This window comes from Helianthus annuus, chromosome 17, assembly GCF_002127325.2.
Source record: "Helianthus annuus cultivar XRQ/B chromosome 17, HanXRQr2.0-SUNRISE, whole genome shotgun sequence".
NCBI lineage: Eukaryota > Viridiplantae > Streptophyta > Magnoliopsida > Asterales > Asteraceae > Helianthus > Helianthus annuus.
The window spans coordinates 7,119,032-7,138,055 of NC_035449.2; the positions used below are offsets into that span (position 1 = coordinate 7,119,032).

General features: G+C 36.1%; 1 pseudogene; it reads left to right on the forward strand.

The window, feature by feature from the left end:
- Nucleotides 1–4,466: 4,466 nt before the first annotated feature.
- Nucleotides 4,467–9,304, forward strand: LOC110923647 (annotated as a pseudogene).
- The last annotated feature ends 9,720 nt before the right edge of the window (nucleotides 9,305–19,024 follow it).

Genomic DNA, 19,024 nt, shown 5'->3' on the forward strand with positions numbered 1-19,024 from the left:
CATGAAGAAGAGAAGAAAGAAAAAGATATACCCGCACCAATTCTGTTATCAGCTACTCCATTCATTCAAATTTCATCTAAACCATTCGTCCCACCTCCATCAACAAAGATCAAATCATTGGGAGTAACTTTCCCTCTGGAACTGCTTGCAGTTCAAGATGAAATGACTGAATTTTACACAGAGGATGATCCATCGAAAAGAACCTTCCCATCTCTTCAGGGATTTGAAACTCCAAAGAATATTTATGAATATCTGAAGCTAAAGGGCAAGCAAGCAGAAGATAAGGCAAATGAAGAGTGTAAAGGGCTAGGAGACATTAATTTATCAGCTCGCATGCAACATTGGCTTGGTGAAGTCAAGAAGTTGGAAGATTTTGCTAGAGACCTGAGTAAGAATATGTCAAATCTGTCACCAAATGCTGAGCTAGAAAAGACATTAAGAAATGATTCCTTGAACACTATCATGGAAACCAAGCCCTATGAAGCCTACAGATCTGTTTTCAAAGACTGGCCCCTTGAAGCTCTTAATGAGGAAGTTAATAAATTGAAAAGATGAATAAAGATCCTCAAATGCCAAAATCTGCTCCCAACTGGGAACAATACAAAAAGGTTGAAGTGGATGAAGTGTTGAAGTATAAGAGAATGAAGGCAGAACTTGTAGCACTTAAGGTTGGGACTGCTAGAAAAATTGGAAAATGGACTAAGCAGTCTATTGATCTAGCTTACAGTATGTTAGAAGAGAGAAGAAAGACAGATCCATCCCTTCCTAAAAAGCCAGTATACAAAGATGAAACGACTGTTATACGTCGGAAGACCGTTACATCTAAAAAGCTGTTCTCATCAGCAGATGTATCCATTGCTGCCTTGAACCAAAGAAAAAGACAACAACTGATGGATAAGGAAGATGAAAATAGGTATGCTGAGCACAGAAAAGAGTCTATCAAAAATCAGTTACGATATGGATTGGATGATGCTTCATTGCAATTACAAGCTCAAGTTGCTCAAACACTTCAGAAGTTGGCAAGCAGGCCTCAATCGCCAAACTCCTCTCAAATAAAACTTCTCCCAAGAAACCAATCAGATCCAAAAATACTAATGTGGAAGTCTGACAAATAGACCCATGAATTGACTTTGATCAAGTCAGATGGTAGTGTTGAAAAGATATCATGGGAGAATGCACTTGGTCTGAATCTAGTTGACCTCCAAGATCTTTTTAACCTTCAGCTTGATAGGAATGAAGATGATACTGATTCCTTGGATTTTGAGCTCCAACTCAAAGGGCAAATCCGGGAAATGTTGATGAGAGAATAAAGATTTGCTGATTTCTAAAATCTGCTGATTCCTTGATTTAGTTTTGCTGAAAGTTGTTGAGGCAGGTGATTGTGTTTTTGCAGTTAACGTTTCTTGAACATTAAGTTGTATTCAAATTCTATGAAGTACGTATGTCTATAAACAGTTTATATTGTCTTTTTGGGTAAACAGTTAAATTGTATGTAATTGATATATTAACCGATATTCTATTTTATTTTTGTCTTTTAGCTATAATAGATAAAACGTTTTGGTACAATATCTATGCACGTATCTATATGTTCTATTAATATGTGTTATGCATGTTTGTCTAAGAAACGACTCGTGTTTGCAGCTCTCATTTTTAATGAGAGTACTAAATTCTTTGTTAATAACATTATTCTCTTAACATTTGTTTACTAACCTTTGTAATTTCTGTTGACTGGCCTTTTTAATATAGGTTGACTAACATGCATATCTGTTCACTATCTATCCATATGGCAATCTCTGTTGGAAATAATGGATAACATTTTTTAGGAAAGTCAGTTGGAAAGCAACAGAAGTTTTTAACAGTTAATAGACAACAGTAGTTTGCTCTCAACATAATGGAATTGATGTTGAATAAATCACTACGTCAAATGTGACCTACGGCCACACTTTTTCAAAAACCTCCATGCCACACTTTCAAATAAATGTGTGGCTAAAGGTCATTAATGACATTTCAAAACCTTCTAGCATACTTTTAGCCACACATTTTATTTATTCATGTAACCATTGTATAACAATTCAAAACTTTTAGCCACACTATAAGAAAATAATGTGACATTTACAAGCCACAACTTGAAAAGTGTGGCCAAATGTGATCTACGACCACATATATTTGTTTATGTGACCAAAAACACATGTATTTGACACGTTTAGCCACACTTTAAGAAAAAAATGTGACATATATTTGCCACACTAGCAAAGTGTGGCCAAATGTGATCAAAGGTCACAACATTTATTTTCATGTGACCAATAACACATGTATTTGAAACATTTACCCACACTTTCATAAACAAACAACTGTGACACCTATTAGCCACACTAGAAAAGTGTGGCCAAATGTAATCTACGACCATAGTATTTGTTTCATATGACTAAAAACACGTGTATTCGAAACCTTTAGCCACACGTTAAGAAAAAAAATGTCACACAAGAAAAATGTGGCCAACTATGTTCCACGGCCACGATATATATTTGGTAATGTGGCTAAAAGCTATTACATCTTGCCACATACATTATATTGTGTGACAAAATGTTAGACAATAGCGACACATAAAATAAAATAAAAAATTTTGTGGCTTTACATAAAAGTTGTCACACCATTGCCACTTTATTTATTTTGTGTAACAAAATGATATCAAATGTCATTGAAAAATGTGTGAACAAAGATTAAAATTACTTTTCTTTTTTTGAAATCTTTAAAATTCCCCCCAATATATTTCATCATAAAATTTAAACTTCCTCCCAAATTAGTTCATCTAAAAATTTCCCTCCAAAATATTTCATTTTAAAAGTTTCCCTCCAAAATATTTCATTTTAAAAGTTTCCCCTCAAGTAATATTATGATTTAAAAAATTACATTATATTAATAAAAAATTCTTATTACATAATTAAAATTCTAAGTAATATTAAATATGATATTTTCTAAATTATATTTGTTATAGCTCGTTTTCTTATAAATAATATACTAATGTATACATATTAGCTACGTTTATATACATTTTCTATTTTATAAACAAAAGTTTTTTAAAATCATATATTTCTAAAGTATATGAAGTTATAAATTTCATTTTATTGATTAAGTAATTTCCTTCCAAACTTATATTTGTCGTTTAGTAAAGCATATTGGGTCTTAATATATCAAAATAAACAATTCGTAGATCACATATGTCTTAATAAACCATGTTGGGCCTTTGTCGATCATAATGAACAATAGTAGATCATATATGTGTTAATGGGGCTCCATATTGAGACTAAATAAATCACAATGGACAATAGTAGATCGTACATGTCTTAGTGGATCATATTGGGCCTTAATGGATCATAATTGACAATAGTCCATTATATATGTCTTAATGGACGCCATTAATACATCATAATGGACAATAGTAGATCGTACATGTCTTAACGTACCATATTTGGCCTTAGTGGATCACAATGAGCAATAGTAGTTCGTGCGTGTTTTATTGGACCATATTGGGCCTTAATGGATCACAATGAACAACAAATGGACCATACATGTCTTAACTGCCCATATTGAGCCTAAATGGATCACGATGGACAATAATAGGTCGTGCATGTTTTAATGGATCCTATTGGACCTTAATGGATCAATATGGACAATAGTAGATCATACATGTCTTAATGAACCGTATTAAGCCTTAATGGATCACAATGGTTAATAGTATGTATGATCTACTATTAGCCGGTCGAAGCATTCGGAGCACCGAAACCATCCTCACACATGTTTTAACGGATCATAATGGGTCTTAATGGATCATAATGGACAATAGTAGATCATACAAGTCTTAATGGATCATATTGGGCCTTAATGGATCATAATGGACATAGTAGATTATACATGTCTTCATATACCATATTGGGCCTTAATGGAACACAATGGACAATAATAGACCATATATGTTTTATTGGACCATATTGGGCTTTACTGGATCACAACTGACAATAGCTGATCATACTTGTCTTAGTGGACCATATTGAGCCTTAATGGACCATGATGGACAATAGTTAATCATGTATGTCTTAATTGACCATATTGGATCTTAATAGATCACAATGGACAATAGCTGATCATACATGTCTTAATGGACCATATTGGGCCTTAATGGATCACGATGGACAATAGTAGATCATACATGTATTCACGGGACATATTGGACCTTAGTAGATCACGTCGAGTTTAGGGCCTACTATGAGACATTATTTTACAACCGGCAATGGGTATATGATTAGCCAAACATGACCCATTGCTATCCCTATATATATATATATAATATACAAATAAAATATAACCTCAATTTACTTTTATTAACTTTGTATGTATTAATTTATATAAAATAAACATAAATACATTATTTTGTGTGATAAAAGTTTCATCCAAAAATTTCAAAATTACATATTTTTACAACTAAATTTCAGTTCCCTCTCCATTTCCATTCCAAACCCTAATTGCAAAACACTAATCTCCCCAAAACTTCTAGTAGTTGCAGTTTTCATCTTTCAAATTCAAGATTCCAAGAACTAAATTTCATCTTTCAATCCATCCGTCTATTCACCTCCTCCCAAAATGCCACCGTTTCATTCTCCACCTACTTCACCATTACCATCATCCCACCCCCTCCCGGGCGACGGTATCGCATTTGGGGGAGAGATACTATCACCTCCTCATCCAATCTCAACCAAACCCTAACCAATGGAACCTACAAATTAACCAATGTTATGAATCCTTTTTAAATCAATTTTTGGATGGATTCTTCTTCTCCACCTTTGATGATAGGCAAACAACAGCGTAGGTGGAGCTTGACCCAACATCGTATGATCGCTGCGGGTGAAGATGTTTATAATGATAATAGTAAGGGTAGTCTAGGGTTTTGTAATGGTTGCAGTTCTGTACAGGTTAACGAGTCTTCATTTTTGAATGGTGATGGTAGCGTTACTATTCATGCTGGTATGTTTTATTCACCTACTAACCGATGTCTTTTCTGCAATGTTTTTAATATTAGTAAAATAATAATAATTTGGAGATGCTTTCTGTTAGGTGAGAGATTGGGTGATGGTATTGTTACTGATTCAATAACCACCCCTGTGGTTAATACATCTGTTTACTTTTTTCAAGAAAACTGCTGAGCTTATTGATTTTAAGGTATACACTAATACAATCAAGTAAACATGTGAAAATTTCAGTTTTTATGTTGTTTGCTGCTTTATAACCAAATGGGTACAGATTGTTTATTTATTCTGGATTTGGTTGGACTTGCTTATGAATTGATTACTGATCTTGGTTTTAAAATGCGCGTGACACAATGCGGTGATGAGATCTCATTGCTGCATCATGGTCTTGTGCGGTTAACCATTATTTGAATGAATTATACCATTTATTGCAATGGGAATGGAGATTTTAAATATGGTTGGATAAATCTGACTATCAATTGAGCATTGGGTTTGGGTATGACCATTGATTGAAAAATTATGATTGGAGATAAGGAAGGGTAATATCTTATTATTTGAATATTTGGTGTTTAAAAGTTAACAAGTTAAAATATTATCTGTAAATGTTTTTTAGTATTTTTGTTGAATAATGAACAATTCTCATACGTGATGCACTGATGCGGGTGCTTCACACATTGGTTTTTGGGATCAAAATGCATGAGAGTATGCTTTTGTAAACCGAATCATTGCGAGACTCCAACTTTAGTAAGTTGAGGTTTTTTTGATTAAATACACCAAGAGTATGATGTTCTGATACTTTTGAGTGAAAGTATTAAAATTGGATTATCAGGAAAGGCTTAAAACAACTTAACTTTCCTTGAATTTGACGTTACTCATCTAGTTATTCATGTTTGCAAACCTCTGGATCTTTGATTTTTATTCAGGAAAAACGTCATGTTAGTTTTGAGTACGGGCGGTATGGGAATCCTACTACCGAGGTTTTGGAGGAAAAGATAAGGTGTTGTTATCTGTTTCTTATATTGTATTTCCCTCCATAAAGTTTCATGATACTAAGAGAAAAAGTACAACCTATGAAGCACGGGGACGGCATCTTACATCAAGTACCCGTCCCGGGGACGGCTCGGGGACGGAAACGCGTAGGGGACGGCTCGGGGATGTTTCCCAAACGTACCCGGATATTGGGGACTTCTACAAAACCGTACCCGATATTGGGGACTTCCAAAACAGAGTATCGGGGACGTTTTGGTTCGTCCGATCCAATTCGCGGTATGAAAACGATCCGGTTTCGCTTGGGATCGCGTTTCCGACGACCATAATGGCATTCCGAAAAAACAATTCAATCGTAATAGAGAAGAAATGGTGGCTAATCGAAGTTGCTGATCGAACCTTACATTCCCTGCTGAATCGTAGAATGAAAGATCTGTCGGCTGATTTTTAGCTTTAGAGCTTTAGAGCTTTAGATGAGCGAACAGGGAAGAGAGAAAGAGGACGGCTGATTTAGTTTAGGTTTATACGTAGGTTATAAAAAATCAACTCTTTGTTTTCCTTGTTTACACCTTTTCTTTTAACTAAGTTACGATTTCATCCTCCAATTTATAGATTTATCAAAATTAACCCTAGACTATTATAAATTAGTGCATAAAGATGTATATATAAGATATATATTAAATAATAAATAAAGCTTATTTGTAGCTATATATTAAGTTTAATATATTTTTATTTTTTAATATTATTTTTTTGCCGTACCCGTATCTTGTATTTTTGAGTTTTACCGTTCCCGGTACCCGTATCGTCCCCGTACCCGAGTCCCGTACCCGTATCCGTGCTACATAGAGTACAACCATGATTTTTATGAAAAACAGTCAGCTTGAAGGAGCCGAATCAACCTTGATACTAGCCTCTGGAATGTGCGCTAGCACCGTCATGATGTTAGCCCTGGTTCCAGCTGGAGGACACATAATCACTACAACTGATTGTTATAGGAAAACGATGATATTCATTGAGACCTTTCTTCCCAAAATGGGGATCACTGTATGATTTACGTACCTTGTTTCTTATTTATTGTACGTATGTTTATTAGATACACATTTTTTAAATGCTCTATTTGTCTTGGTATGCAGGCATCGGTCATTGACCCTGCAGATATACTGGGGTGCAAACGAGCCGAGCTACTCCAGACCGGCTCGCAAAAAAGCTCGAACGAGCCGAGCTTAAACGAGCTCGAGCTCGAGCCCGAGCCTAAAAAACAAGCTCGTTTAGTAAACGAGCCCGAGCCTGAGCCCGAACTTTGCTTATCGAGCTCGAGCCGGCTCGCGAGCCTAAACGAGCTTTCAGTTTATATATTTTTTTATTAATATATTAAACATATATTTATATAATAATAATTACCATTTATATAAATATAAAAAATAACTTAATTATTTGTATAATAATAATTATAATTAATATAAATGAATTAATAAATACTAAACAAGTCGAGCCCGAGCTTGAAAAATTACCTTTGAGCCGGGCTCGAGCTTTAGAAATAAAGATCGAATCGAGCCGAGCTCGAGCTTTCATATGTTAAACGAGCTCGAGCTCGAGCCTGGTCGAGCTCGGGCCCGGCTCGTTTGCACCCCTCTGGACTCAAATCTGGACTAGATAACCACAAAGTCAGTAGTAGTAGAAATTTGAATCCAACTTCATAGCCTCTATGTAATTTATAAAAAAGGAATAAATGTTTACACATTGTTTAATGTCACAGGTTAGTCTTTTTTTCACTGAGTCGCCAACTAACCCGTTTCTTAGATGTGTTGACATCGAGCTGGTTTCAAAGCTGTGCCATGCTAGAGGAGCCTTGGTTTACATTGATGGAACATTTGCTACACCTTTGAAGCAGAAGGCTCTTGCGCTTGGTGCTGACATATTTGTGCACTCTGCAACCAAATATCTTGGTGTTCACAATGATGTAAGCATTTATATCTTTTAGCTAATCTATTTTACTGGCATTGTGAATCTTGTTAACTATTTTTTCTAGGTGCTTGGTGGTTGTGTGAGTGGATCTACTGAAATAGCTTCTCAAGTTCGTATGGTGCATCATGTTTTAGGTGACACTATTAATCCTGTAAGTAATCCTAGTCACAGTTATTAAAGGCGCGAAGCGCACTCTAGGCACATAGGCTCCGATTAGGGCCTCGGCGATAGGCGCAAAAAAGCGTGGGCCCGAGAAAAAAAAAGCGCACTTAAATTAAAAAATTAAAAAGTTCATTTAAGGGAATAAATTACTCAAAATCAAAACAATAATTTTCATACTAGCACTTAAAAAGTCTTAGATAACAAGTATAAGATAACAAAATACTTGGAAACCAAATCAGAAATAATAAGCTGATAATGAATACGAACAAAACTAAATCAAAAAAAAAAAAAAAAAATACTGCAGAATATGTAGAATTAAATCAGAAATATTTGGATTTGAAAATTTCAAACTGAGATCTGGATCATTAATGATATAATCGGATGGTTATCCCTATAGAATATTAGGGATTTGTGAATTAAAAGAAACTGTTGATTCGTATTAGTTGTGCGCTATATTTACCTAGGAAGTAGGAGCGCAGTAATTCGCATCGCTCTAAAAAATCGCCTAGGCGCCAAAAGCGTGTGCTTTTGATAACTATGATCCTAGTATCCTACATTGTCATCTTTTCGTTATTGAGAAATTTTGGTTGACATTATTAATGGTGTCTTTTGGATGTCACTTGTCAGAATGCTGCATATCTCCTTCATTCGTGGCATGAAAACACTAAAGTCACGTATACAACAGTAGAATTCCACTGCGCAGAGGATGGCCGAAGTTTTAGAGGCACATCCTAAGGTACTTTTAGTTTATCGCATAAGGGCAACATCTTAATTAGATTGCTGGCAAAACAGGTGGGCCCGGCCAGTAGGCTAACGGGTCAAAGTGTGTTTGGGCCGAAATCTATAACTTCATAATATGGGTTGGGTCAAGTGACCCGCAAACACTTTTTTGTTTATCTTTTACTAGTTATTACTTTTTGAAGACAATAACCGTCACATTTTTTAAATAAGACGATTAGAGGGTACTAAGAGTTATGTGTAATCTTACAGGTGAAGCATGTCTATTATCCAGGCTTGAAAAGTCATCCCGAACATTAACTTTCAAAGAAACAAATGACTAGTTTTGGTGGTGTTGTCAGTTTTGATTCTGGGTCTGAATTGACAAACATTTGTTTATCCTGCATGCCGGGTCAAGCATATATATGTTGACAAGTATGTGTTCATGTTCTTTATTTGAGTCTACTAGGATGAACATTTGTTAGATGTGGAAATCACCATAACATGGGGTTTACAAGTGGCATGAATAAAACACTTGGAGGATCATACAAGATCAGAATCAGCCACCAGTTACAAGTTTACTCCCCACCACAACAGTAGTAATGTGGCCACAAACCCATGGATGCAAATTTGCAGCACTTTTAGGTCTAAAACATTGAGTGTATGGACGGAAGAAAACAATCTGGAAATAGTTCTTAGTTTATGTGTAAAGTCATTTACCTTTGCAACTTTTGTAAATAGGTTTTTATTAGAAGTTAATGTTTTTAATGAGTATTACTATTTAAATTGAAAACTTCTGTTATTATTGTTAATAGCATTTGGTTTTTAGTTTTCTCATGTTTATTATATTTTTTATTTGACCAAAAATTAAAAATAAAATGGGTATTTACTCAAAAATGGTCACATATGATGACAAAAAATACGTGTGACCAAAAGTTAGACAATAGCCACACTTAAAATTACAAAATTTCGTGTGGCTATAAATAACCAGTAGTCACACCATAGTTACTTTGTTTTTTGTTGTGTGACAGAATGATATCAAACGTCATGGGAAAAGAAAGTTATATGTGACCAAAGATTAGACAATGGCCACACTTATAATTACAAAATTTATTGTGGCTATAAATAACCATTAGCCACACTTTCATCACTTTGTTTTTTGTTTGTGTGACGGAATCATAGATAATGTCATAGGGAAAACAAATACGTGTGACTAAATGTTAGACAATAGTCACACCATCATTACTTTGTTTCTACTGTGTGACGATCTGATAACAAATGTCATGGGAAAAACAAATATATGTGACCAAAAGTTACACAATAGCCACACTTAAAATACCAAAAATGTTTTCTGTATCTATTAACAGTTTTTAGCTACACTTATAATAAATTCATGTGACTATGTAATAGAATCGGCCACACTTATAGTAAATTCATGTGGCCGTTGCTATCTTTTAGACATACTTAATAGATAAAATGTTTGATTACAACAACCTTTTTGTCACACTTTTTTTAATTGATGTGGCTAGAACATACTTTTTAGTAAATATATATGACTATATAATAGAAACAGTCACACTTAAATTAAATTCGTGTGGCTGTTGCAACCCTTTAGCCACATTTAACGAAGGAAATGCTAGATTTTAACAAAAAATGTTTGTACCCTTTAGCCACACTTTTAAGTTCTAAGGCCACAAAAAAGTATGTGTGGCTGTATGATACCTACGATGACTCGAGCTTTGGTCACATCTGACATGAAAAAAATATGTGTGGCGAAAGACATACAGTCACATTTTTTTTGTGTGGCTGTATCCTTATTTTGGCGTATTGAATCTATTGATCATTAATTTATATCAATTCTCTAAGTCTGTAGTAATTATTTTTTTACTCTCTGTCAATATATGTTATGCATGGTTTTCTAAGAAATGACCCGTGTTTGCACACGGGTCTTACCGCTAGTAACTTATAATAAAAGACTCCAAATAATGCAACATGGCATTCTCTCATTTAACCTCATAAATTTTATTTATATTTGTTTAATTAATAAATTTCTTTTAATATTAATATTAATTAATAAACAATATATAGATATCACTTATTTTTATCCTTATCTTTATCTAAAATTATAACTTCAATTTTGCAATCTAGACCCTTTGTTTTGTTTTACTTTACACCAAAGTTTTTCATCTTTTGCAATTTAATCCCAACTCTCTTTTATTTTCAATTTTGGTCAACCATACTTTTCATCTTTCCCAAATTTTTCGTTTCGTTTTAAATTTTGTGAGTTAACGCACCGCAACGTGCGTGTGGGGTTCAACATTTTTTTCGTATATTTTTTTACCATTTAACTGGCCCGTCGTGTCACATCTATTTTTCTGCGTTTGACAAGTTCGTCCAACACGCGGGTCCTAGATGGACTTAGTTATTTTTTTCTATGTTTTACGTTTCGGTTTAATTTCTCAGCAGCAACGAGCGTGCGTGATACAAAGATTTTACGTTTGTTTTTCGCTCGGCGTTATTCTTTTCCCGTTTTTATTTGTTTTGTATTTTCGAGCTTTTCCGGTGTTAGTGGTCGCTGACAATGGTATAGTATTGCTACTACTTAACACAGTTTTAGGACAACCGCTGCAACGCAGCGGCTTAATACTAGTTCTTAATATAATAACTTCATATTAAACTCCTAGAATGTAAACCTTTCCCATAAACTTCTTTTTCAAATGAAAAAAAAAATCAACGGCTGTCTAGTGAATCGAACCGGAGCTCAAAGCTTCACACAGCTTCTACATAACCAGCGGGTTAACTCTATTTTCTTTCCTTAATTGTTTGATGTAATATACATATACAAAAACTATATTTAAGGATAACTATATTGCCAATTAGTAACATCATATGTAAAATTAGAACTTGTCCATTCATAGTTACTAAAATTAAAATCTTCATCAGAAATATAATCATCGTCAAAATCAGTATTTGTACTCAAACTTCGTTTTCAATTAAATTAGTCTGGTTATTTAGCTTAATCAATCTAATTTCATTATCTATCAATTTTATGTTTAAGTAAAACCGGAGGTAGGAAACGAAACCAAGTTGGACCCGGCTGTAACACCCTGTGTTTCGAAAGTCAAAGTCAAAGTCAACATTGAAGACAAAGGAAGAAAAGATTGCTAATTGCGATCTGTCACTCCTTGCTCAACTGCTGTTTTGACTTCTTTGACTTGTAGATAGTGTATTTACTTTGTTACGTTAGTTGTATTATCTGGAGTACTTGTTAAAATCGAGGTTTATCGCTATTTATCGCATGTTTATCGCTTGTTTTATCGCTTCTCGCTTACCGTAATCACACTCGCAACTCGAATTACGCGTTCTACTTATTGTTCTTATGTGTGTATGCCTTTTATGTGTTACTTGTGCATGTTTATTTATGTTTATGTTGTGTTGATTAATCGAAACGCCCCACCATCAGAGAAAACGCCCAAAACATACCGGAGGTCTGCCGGAGCTAAATGGGAGATAAAACCCCCACCATCAGATAAAACCCAAACACAGGGCACGTCATTGCTCAAACCCTCCCCGCCGTCGCCGTCAAAACCCACCGCCACCACAACTCCGCCCGTGAACGGCTATCCGACTATCTCTATGCTTAGTCTCTCTCTCCACCTCTCTTTCTGGTACCCACCGTCAGGAACGTCATCAAAGGGGGATGTGTTGTACATATGAAGAAGGGAGGCGAGGGGTGGCTGTTGCCGGTGGTTGTCGACGGAACGAAGAGCCGCCGGAACAGAACTTGCTCCACCAGTCGCCGATCAGAACGACGAGGGGGTGGGGGGGTTGTCGGCTGTGGGTGTTTGGAAGGGGAAGGGGAACTTGAAATCAAAAGATCCTAGAGAGCTGAAATCAAAATATGTGAGAGAGATGGTGGTTACAGATTCTTTTACACAGGAGGGAGAGGATGAGAGGATGGAGTTTTATAAGGAGAGAGGATAATATTTTGAAGAGAGAGAAATGAGAGAGATTTTAAATCTCTGGTGTCATTAATTGGAGAGAGAGGGGGGATTTGACATTTGGGGTAAAAGACCAATATACCCTTTATGTTGGCATATTTTGAGTGGCTCAGAGTGCTTCTCGCGGTTCTTACAACTGGGGATGGTTCCTATTTTAGCGGCTCCACACACACACACACACACACACACACACACACACATATATATATATATATATATATATAGGGTAAGGTTCATGCGAGAAACACCTTTATTGCGAGAACCGCGATAACCAATGTGAACACAACCTAAAATAGCTAAAAAAAACCTAACCCCCACCCCCCAAAAACCTAAACCCCCCCCCCCCCACACACACTCCTGCCCCCCTCCCTAAAAAAAAAACCTAACCCCCCCCCCAACCCCCCACCCCCAAGCTAAAATGCTAAAAACTAAACCCCCAAAAAATCTTAAAAAATCTAAAAAAAAATCTAAATTTTTTTTTTAATATTTTTTATGTTAAAATCGCTACTTTTAGCAGCAAAAAAAAATTTTTTTTGGCTATTAAAAGTAGCGATTTTTATATAAAAAATATTAAAAAAAAATTTTTGTGTGCTTTTTAGCTATTTTTAGGCATTTTTGGTTGTGTTCACATTGGTTCTCGCGTATATATATATATATGTATATATATATATATATATATATATATAGGGAGCCGCTGAAATAAGAACCACCCCCAGTTGTAAGAACCGTAAGAACCACTCTCCACCAATCACATTCAGCCAACAAAAAGGGTAATTTGGTCATTTACCCCATATGTCATATCCATCCTCTTTCCTCTCTCCTCTCTTTAATGCAGACTTTCCTCTCTCCTCTCTCCTCTCTCCTCTCTTTTCTATTTAAAGTTGCAGTCTTTCTCCTCTCTCATTTATTCTTCATCTTCAAAACTCCAACAATAAACCACCGACCACCACCACCACCACCACCGTCTGGTGGTGGTGCTACGAAGGAATAGATCAGAGAGACGAGGAGAAAGAGGAGGCCAGACACCCCCTTTTGGCGTCTCTGGTTGATGTGTCGACGGCGGTGGTGGCGGTGTGTCGACGGCGGTGGCGGCGGCGAACGATGGGGTGAAGAGGGGTGGGTGAATCTGGTGCTTTCTGATCGTCAGTTGTGGAGGTGGTTTGATCGGTGATTCCTTTTCAGCCGACTCCCCTGTTTTCAGCCGATGCGAGAGAGACTCCCTGTTTTCACCCCTGTTTTTGCCGGCGACCAGCCCTGTTGTCGGCGACCCCCAAACACCACACCTTTTTGGCTGATTTTGGGGGTTTGTGTTTTGGGGGTTTTGATTTTGGGGGTAATTAATGGCGGCCAGATGTGCCACCGGATGGTGTTTGCTTGATTTTGGGGGTAATTACCTGAACCCTAGGTGTTTGCTTGTTTCCCCCAGATGGTGTTTGCTTGTTTTGGGATTTTGGTCTGGTACCAAGCCTGAATGGTAAGTTGTGGGAGTTTGATATGTTTTTTGATTTTTTGGCAGTTTGATATCATTTTCTTTGATGATATGTGTTTCTTGCTGGTGCTTTTTTGAACTTTTGATGATAGGTTTTTGATTTTTTGGCAGTTTGATATGTGTTTCTCTCTCTATGATATGGTTGTTGGTGCTTTTTGATCTTAATCTGGATGTTTGGTTTGATTCTGAATTTAGTATGTTTGGGGATTTTGATCTGTGGGTTTTGATTTGTGATATTTAAATCTGTGGGCTTTGATACGATCGGTGGGTGGCGATGATGTAAAAAAAAAAAGAAAAAAAAAACAACGTAGATTTTGATGATGATGGCGCGGCAAGGACGGCGGAGGGTAGGGTTTTTGATCCTGCAACCCCACTTTTGCAGCCTCTTGATTATCGGATAATCTGAGCCAAACCCCGTTTTTTTTAGAGATACCCTTTGTTTTTGATGTTTGTTGGGTTTTTATATTTTTTTGAGGCGTCGATGATGATAGAAATCTATCTGAGACACCTACCGAGTAGCGATTTTCTGGGTGCGTTCGTTTTTACGTAGAACGTTAAACGTTTTACGTAGAACGTATCTACGTAAAACGTAAAAAAGTTTAACGTGAAACGTAAAAAGTTTAACGTGAAACGTAAAAAGTTTTACGTGAAACGTAAAACGTAAAAAGTTTTACGTAAAACCCGTAAAAAACGTAAAAAGTCTTACGTAAAACGTAAACCGTAAACTTTTTATCGTAAAACGTAAACTTTTTAACGTAAAACGTAAAAAAACGGCGCGTTAAAACGTAAAAATTTTAACTTAAAACGTAAAAAAAAGGCGCGTTAAAAGGTAAAAAATTTAACGTAAAAACGGCGCGTAAAAAAAACGATTCTTCAAAAAGCACGGCGTAAAAATCGGCGCGTTTAAAAAACGGCGCTTGAAACGTAAAAAACCCGCGCGTAAAACGTAAAAAACGTTAACGTAAAAAATTTTTACGTTCCGTAAAAAATTTTTACGTTCCGTAAAAAACGCTCGTAAAAAAACGGAGCGTAAAAAGCACAGCGTAAAACGTTCTGTAAAAAAACGCTCGTAAAAAAACGGGGCGTAAAAAACGTAATATAAAAATCTGTTTTTTAATCATTAGAAAAATTATCATTAAAATCTGAATTTAAAATATTGTTTTAATATAAAAATCTTAAAAATTAAAAAAATTATAATAAAAATTTGATTTCAAAAAATTGTTTAACAAAAAAGATCTGTTTATAAATAAAAAATAATTAAGTCAAAAAAACTAATTAATGAATAGGACAAAAAAGGTAATTTAAAATTAATATATATAAAAAGACAAAATAGAGTGATTTTACTTAAATACCCTTTTGGATTATAATATTAAAGACATAATAACAGAAAAAGCTTTTAATATTAATATTAACTACTTTTAATCACATCCATCCATCTAGTTGATCTAAGGGCCAGAAAGTGGTTTCATGGTTCTTACAACTAGAGGTGGTTTTCATTTTAGCGATCCCCTATATATATACATATGGGTAAGGTTATTGTAAAAAAGGTTAAAAGTGTGAGAGAGGTGAGAAATATTGTGGAGATGACATGTGTCCTCCATCTAAATTAATTCAAAAGGGTAAATAAATATAATTAATTCAATTAATTCAAAACTTACCATAACCGCCACCTTAATTATAGGAACAAGATTTTTTTTCAAATATCTCTAAAAAAACACTACGAATAACACCATTCAGTAAATAATATAACACCATTAGTAAATAATATAACACCATTCTGTAAAGAATATAACACCATTCAGTAAAATAATATAACACCATGTAGTAACGAAAATATAACACCATTTAGTAAGGAAATATAACACTATTCGGTAACGAAATATAACACCATTCAGTAACGAAATATAACACCATTCAGTAACGAAATATAACACCATTCAGTAACGAAAAAATAACACCATTCAGTAACGAAAATATAACACCATTCAGTAACGAAATATAACACCATTCACAAATGGAAAAAAAACACCATTCAGTAAAAGAAAATAACACCATTCAGAAAAGAAAAAAACACCATTAAGTAAAGAAAATAACACCATTAATGAAAATAAAAATAACACCATTCAGAAAAGAAAATAACACCATTCAGTAAAGAATATAACACCTCTGTATCATCTTCTCCACTTCTGGCACCACCACTGCCGCTCCGCCGCTGCTGTCGTGTAGAGAGAAAGATCATCTGGTCGTGCGATGTAGAGAGAGAGATCGCCGCTGCCGCACCACCACTGCCGATCCGGCACCACCGCCGCCGCTGCCGCCGCTCCACTGCAATGTAGAGAGATAGATCGAATTTGTAGAGAGAGAGAGAGCTCTGGTCATGCGATTGGGGAGAGAGATCGAAATTGTAGGGATTTTGATTACAGTTTCCTATTTTGAATGGATATAAAGACTTTATTACCCCTATAATTTTCAATTCAGTCCAAAAAAATAAAACAAATTTTACAATTTGGTCCCTATTAATCTAAACCATTAGATCAAAGATCTAATGGTGTAGATTCTTTCTTATCCTTCTCACACTTTTTGTCTTTTTTACAGGAACCTTTACCATATATATATATATATATATATATATATATACATACATACATATATATATACACACATATATATATATATTACTGATATGGGTTCATCCAATATTGCATGTTATGCTCGTCATATTTCCAGACGAGTCTCTCGCCTATTTGTCTTATCTTTTCACTTTCATTTAACAACTCCTCACCAAAAGTGCGGAGTTCTTGCACATTCTCAGTGCTCATGGGTGGTGTAGGTGATGGTATCGAGTCAGGGTACTGTGGTATGGGTTCTTCGTAAGGGTACGAGTTTTCTAGGATTTCTCGAATATCCTGGTCATTATCCCAGTATGGATCTAGAGGGTCAAGGTTTGGGTAGGGTGCTACTGGGTTTTGCATGGGTTCCTCTTATGGGTGGAGTTCTGGGTAATCCTTGTGGTCGTCAAACCATGGGTTATAATCTGGGGGATGGGGTGCTGGGACTCTAGGGATTTCAGCTGGGTCGAAAGCAGGTGCTGGAATTTGATCTGTGGGGTTTGTCTCTATTTCCGTGGGTTGTGTTGGGAATAAGGGTAGTGGTTGTGGTGCTATAATCTGTTCTAGGTTCGAGTCTGCGGCTGTGGTAGGTAGTATATGGAAATTGGCCAGTCGTCTATTGATTATATCTTGAGTTTGAGCATTCATCTCCCTATTCGCAGCTGCTAAAGCTCTCTGCTGCTGTAGTTTTCTCATCCTTTCTCTACGCTCGTGAGCTCCTCTGCTGAACCATCCTCTTTTTTGGTAAGGAATGGCTCTTCAGATTGCGCTTTGAATACGAAAATCCCTTCTTCGGTTTCAGCTGAATAACCCGAGGGGGTAGGCTGAGAAGAAGTTCCTTCGTCCCTAGGAGAGCTGGACAATTGACGATAAACGTCCGATGGTCCTTGATCACTCATACTGTAAACTAACAAATTGTCAAGTAACACAAAACAATAAAATACAGATACACACGTAATCACGTAGATTATTTTCTAACATAATAAATAAAATTTTGGTGTTAGCAGAACATTTATGTGGCTGAAATTAGTGGCTGTAGCTCTGGTACCACCTTCTGTCGCAACCCCCAGCCCCTAATCACCTGGGAGCGGGCGGCCGCAAGCTCAGATTCAGTGGTATCGATATTTATCAATTTGGCAACGGAATTTACATCAGGACCGTAGTTAGGAAATATTTTATCAGAGTAAAATACCACATTTTCATAATATTAAATACATGGGAAATTTCCAAAGTTTCCATTACAAACATAAACCCTATTTTATTGAAATAAAACATCTTCTTTATTTAGGTAACTTTTATAACTACTTTTCCAAGCTTTCAGTCCTGTCCAGCTGGCTTCTATTTGGCTTTCACATTTTGTAATCTGAAACGCATTTAAAAACATTTTGTCAGTGGGAAATACTGGTGAGTGAATCCCAATTTAATCAAAATAGGTTTTTATCATTGTACAGTGATGTGTGTAAAATGCAACATATAAAACACATCAATTAAGGCATAAAACAAACCCTTTTTAAGTACTAATGTTGGAAAAAGAGTGTTTTTGTCTTCCTTTTGTATTTTCAGGATGAAATGAGCTCAAAACCACAAAAGAAGCAAAAAGACCACTAATTCTACCATAAATACAAGAAAAGGAACAAAAGTAAACTGCCCGGACCCTCAACGGCACCTCCCAAGACAAAGAGAAGAGAACAGAAGTCTGAACACGCCCCGTGTCCAGTGAACACGGGGGCGTGCCCAGGAAGCAGCAGAAAAGACAAACCAGTAGAAGCTTCCATTGCTCACCACGGGGCCGTGCCCAGCGGACACGGGGGCGTGTTGAAAGTACAGCAGGCGCATTAATTGTAATTCGCAATTACAATTAATGAAGAGAGAGAATGTCAGACGGGCACGGGGCCGTGTCCAGCGGACACGGGGCCGTGTCCAGCGTTCTGTTCAGCCTATAAATAGAGGAGCTTGGCTTCATTCTCTCTCATCCCTTGGCACACCACCTCTCTCACACTTCATCCACCACCCACCACCACCATAACACCATCATCCACCACCATCATCCATTGTCCATCATAGAGTGTGTGA